This window comes from Triticum urartu, chromosome 1A, assembly GCF_056163025.1.
Source record: "Triticum urartu cultivar PI428250 chromosome 1A, HENAU_Tu73, whole genome shotgun sequence".
Taxonomy (NCBI): Eukaryota; Viridiplantae; Streptophyta; class Magnoliopsida; order Poales; family Poaceae; genus Triticum; species Triticum urartu.
The window spans coordinates 154,360,840-154,365,746 of NC_141873.1; the positions used below are offsets into that span (position 1 = coordinate 154,360,840).

The following is a 4,907-nucleotide window of genomic DNA, read 5'->3' on the forward strand; positions in this document are numbered from 1 at the left end:
CTCTCAGTCTGACCTCGATGATGCAAACAACTTCACCAACATCTCCTCCCACAACAAGCTTTTGAGATATAGAGATGAGGGGAAGGCGAGGAAAGGGGAGGACTTTAACCCGAGCCAGGGTCCCATTGATCCAGAGCTGGTGATGATATCTGGTGGCGGGAGGTCCCATGGCGCCATAGCCATTGGAGATGGACTTATCCGTTGTCCTAGCACTCTCCCGGAGATCAAGGCGCGCCAGTCGAGCTCCGCTCCTGAGATAAGGCCTCGTGAACGGCCAGTGCAACTCGCCATCAAGGTTAGTGATACGTACTCAGTTATCTTTCTCCATTAATTACATTGTGTGCGCTTCCATCAATGATTACAAATGGTCATGTGAGTGGTGTTGCAGGCTGCTATATAGAGTGAGAGAGATAGAACGGAGAAACTTCTGGCGGAGGCGGCGGAGAGGCAGCGGGAGTTGGAGGAGAGGACGACAAAGATGATGGAGGAGGAGAGGGCACGGAATGACATGCAGGAAAGGGCCATGTACGAGCTCCTTGTGGTAAGTTTCTTCTGCAGATTAGCCAAAACATTCATGTAGTGTTTGTCTCATTACTAACTAGTATGATTGAGTCGTCAAAACCAAATGTGCAGTCTGTGTGCGAGAAGACAGGTCAGACCGCTCCGCCGATGCCAGTGATTGCTCCTGGGACCACGGTGAGTTTTATTTGAATGGAAATTACTTGCTAGTCTTAACATTTGAGTGTCATCATGCTAACAAGACATTGGAAATGATCTTTGGTGCAGCGTAACTCCAGACAAGCATCGCACGATCCTTCTCCATCTACCGACACGAGCCACCCCGCTCCTACACCTCCTGGATCTTGGTAAGTTTATCTAGTGTTTTGCTTAACACATGCAAAAAGACCTAGACTTAGCTTTATTTCCTCCAATGCTTACCATAATGACCTAGACTTAGCTTCTTCTCCTCCAAAATGACTTAATAAGCTTACTGACCTCCAAAACCATCCATTTTACCTAAGTTAGCTCTAAAACGATCTGTACTTAGCTTACTTATGTCAAAAATTGCATAATTAGCTTAGTTAGCTCATAGACGATCCATTTTACCTAAGTTAGCTCTAAAATGACCCATTTTACCTAGGTTAGCTTATAAATGATCCAGTTCATCCAAGTTAGCTCAAAAATGACCCATTTTACCTAGATTAGGTCCTAAATGATCCATTTTACCTACGTTAGCTTTAAAATGACCCATTTCACCTAGGTTAACTCCAAAATGACCCATCTTACCTAGGTTATCCCATAAACGATCCATTTCAACTAATTTAGCTCATAAACGATCCATTTCACCAAGTTAGCTAAAAAACGATCCATTCCACCTAAATTAGCTCTTAAATGATCCATTTCACCTAAGTTAGCTCAAAAAGATCCATTTCAACTAAATTAGCTCATGAATGATCCATTTCACCTAAGTTAGCTCAAAAACGATCCATTTCAACTAAGTTAGCTCATAAATGATCCATTTCACCTAAGTTAGCTAAAAACGATCCATTTCACCTTAGTTACCTCAAAAACGATCCATTTGACCTTAGTTAGCTCATAAACGACCCATTCCAACTAAGTTAGCTCATAAATGATCCATTTCACCTTAGCTAGATCATAAACGACCCATTTCAACTTAGTTAGCTCATATATGATCCATTTCACGTAAGTTAGCTCATAAATGACATACTCTTCTTGTTCTAGTCTTCTTCTTGTTCTACTCTTCTTGTTCTACTCTTCTTGTTCTAACTTTCTTATTTTTCATTTTGCAGATTTCATTCACTTGACGAAAGCTTGCATAGATGGAGTGCTCCTTATCCCTTTCTCTGTTTCTTTTGTATCGTTAAACTATGCATGTATCGTTGGATGAAACTATTGTAATATATATGGTTGGATGCCTCTATGTTGAACTTGTTATGTATGATGGAACTATGCATGTAATATATATGGTTGGATGATGAAGTTATGTGTTGGATATCTTATATGTTTGCTCTGTAATGGCCTTTTGAAATATATCTATATATGTCATATATATTTGTGATGAAAATTCTTGGATTTAATAAAAAACAGATAAAAGAGCCAACATGGCAGGCTCTTTGCCGTCTACCACCGACGGCAACGGGCTCTTTGCCGTCTGCCGCGGACGGCAAAGAAGACACGTGGCATCCAGCTGTGCTTCCTGGGAGCTGACCCATTTGGTCAGTTTGCCTATAGTGGCAGCCGACAAAGACTTTGCCATCAGTGGCAGACGGCAAAGAACCTGCCATGTAGTGATGTGTAGATGACATCATACGGCAGACGGCAAAGACACTAGAAATTTTGCCGTCAGCGGCGGACGGCAAAGGCCTGCCGTTAGCCACTTAACGGACTGACAGCGCAATTATTGCCGTCCGCTCTCTTTGCCGTCCGCCGCAGACGGCAAAAGGGCCTTTGCCGTCAGCCTCCAGGAAGCATACGGCAAAGTAGCTGTTTACCGTAGCCCACTAAGGGGCTGGTCCCTCACCACTATTAGCCCACGCATGCCTCCGGGGTTGGTGGCCCCACTTGGTGGACCCCCGGGACCCTCCCGGTGGTCCCGGTACGTTACCGATAAATCCCGAAACTCTTCGGGTGACCAAAACAGGACTTCCCATATATAAATCTTTACCTCCGGACCATTCCGGAACTCCTTGTGACGTCCTGGATCTCATCCGGGACTCCGAACAACATTCGGTAACCACATACAAACTTCCTTTATAACCCTAGCGTCATCGAACCTTAAGTGTGTAGACCCTACGGGTTCGGGAAGCATGCAGACATGACCGAGACGTTCTCCGGTCAATAACCAACAGCGGGATCTGGATACCCATGTTGGCTCCCACATGTTCCACGATGATCTCATCGGATGAACCACGATGTCAAGGACTTAATCAATCCCGTATACAATTCCCTTTGTCTAGTGGTACAATACTTGCCCGAGATTCGATCGTCGGTATCCCGATACCTTGTTCAATCTCGTTACCGGCAAGTCTCTTTACTCGTTCCGTAACACATCATCCCGTGATCAAATCCTTGATCACATTGTGCACATTATGATGATGTCCTACCGAGTGGGCCCAGAGATACCTCTCGCTTACACGGAGTGACAAATCCCAGTCTCGATTCGTGCCAACCCAACAGACACTTTCAGAGATACCCGTAGTGTACCTTTATAGCCACCCAGTTACGTTGTGATGTTTGGCACACCCAAAGCACTCCTACGGTATCCGGGAGTTGCACAATCTCATGGTCTAAGGAAATGATACTTGACATTAGAAAAGCTTTAGCATACGAACTACATGATCTTTGTGCTAGGCTTAGGATTGGGTCTTGTCCATCACATCATTCTCCTAATGATGTGATCCCGTTATCAACGACATCCAATGTCCATGGTCAGGAAACCGTAACCATCTATTGATCAACGAGCTAGTCAACTAGAGGCTTACTAGGGACATGGTGTTGTCTATGTATCCACACATGTATCTGAGTTTCCTATCAATACAATTATAGCATGGATAATAAACGATTATCATGAACAAGGAAATATAATAATAATCAATTTATTATTGCCTCTAGGGCATATTTCCAACAGATCAAGGTGTCAACTTGCCTGCAATGTTGGTGAAGATGATTCGCACTCATAACTCTTGATATTTCTACTCGTCACACTCCGGTCAATCTATCGTAAGCAAGCAATAGTAACCACACGTAAGCAATCACTCAAAAGATCGGGAAGAACGAAGAAAACAATTCGGAAAACATCGAAACCAAGCAAATAACTCTTGCAACATAAAACAATTTCTAACAGCACCAAAATTATGTGAATTTGGCCTTATTAGAATGTTTAGGTCAAGAGCTTCGATTTGCAAAAAGAATCAACTCAAACGGAGCTACGAAACTCAAGTTATGATCAAACGAAGTTTGAATTCAAATCTGATCTAATTCAAATTTTAAAATTTTCAAAAACATGTTTGAGTTGGATTACTGGATAGAGGAGATCATAACAAAGACGTGGGCGTTGGCTTCGTTGAATTTGGACTAACAGGTAAAAAGTTGTGCTTGTTTGAAGAACAGGGACTACTCTGTAAATAAAATCATCACAGATAGGTCCCTGGCCGAAAACTGAAATAAAAGAAAAGGCTAAATAGCGAACGTTCACTCCTGAACCCTAAACTATGAACTCGTTCATTCCAGAGGCTAAACCAGCGAGCGTCCTCTAAATATACTAAATGGGGTTTTAAAAGAAAAACCGACTACTAAAACAAAAACTAAAAAAAACCGGACCGGGCGGTTCTTACCGGTTCGATCTAAATAAACCGACGGCGGTTTACGGCGAAAACCGGCGACGGCAGTTCCCAGCAATCTCCGGCAAGATCGCGGCGACGGCGGGGTGGGGCGGTGGCTGTGCGGCGTGGGAAGGCGGCGCGGGAAGGCAGCGTGGGGTAGCGGGGCTAGCGGCGGCGGCGGCGCAAGGTGCGCTGGGGCGCGGGCGGGGTGGAGAGCGAGGCGCAGGCGAGGGGCGGCTGCGGCGGCGAGATGCGGCGGGAGGGGCGGCGCGGCGCGGCAGAGTGGGGAAACGGGGCCCGGGGCCGGATATATAGGGAGGGGAGGAGGTGGCGTGGAGGAGGGGCAAGGGAGGCGGTGGCGGTGTCCATGGCGACCACGGCGGCGGCGCTGTCGTGCCGGCGACGGATTCCGGCGGGAGCTCGGGGATGGGCGCGCTGGGCGGGGCGGTGGCCTGGCAGGAGCTGGGCCGGCCCAGTTCGGCGGAGGGAAGCTCTTTTTTTAATAAACTTCTTTTTTTCAGAGATCTAAAATAATAAAAACAAAATAACTAAAAATATTATGTA

The 4,907-nt window shown here is 45.7% G+C and overlaps 1 long non-coding RNA gene across 1 annotated transcript; it reads left to right on the plus strand.

The window, feature by feature from the left end:
• Window positions 1-449: 449 nt before the first annotated feature.
• Window positions 450-861, plus strand: LOC147990434 (uncharacterized). Its single transcript, XR_015608348.1, has 3 exons — window positions 450-541; window positions 634-696; window positions 787-861. It is a non-coding gene; the product is annotated as an uncharacterized LOC147990434 (long non-coding RNA).
• Window positions 862-4,907: the final 4,046 nt, after the last annotated feature.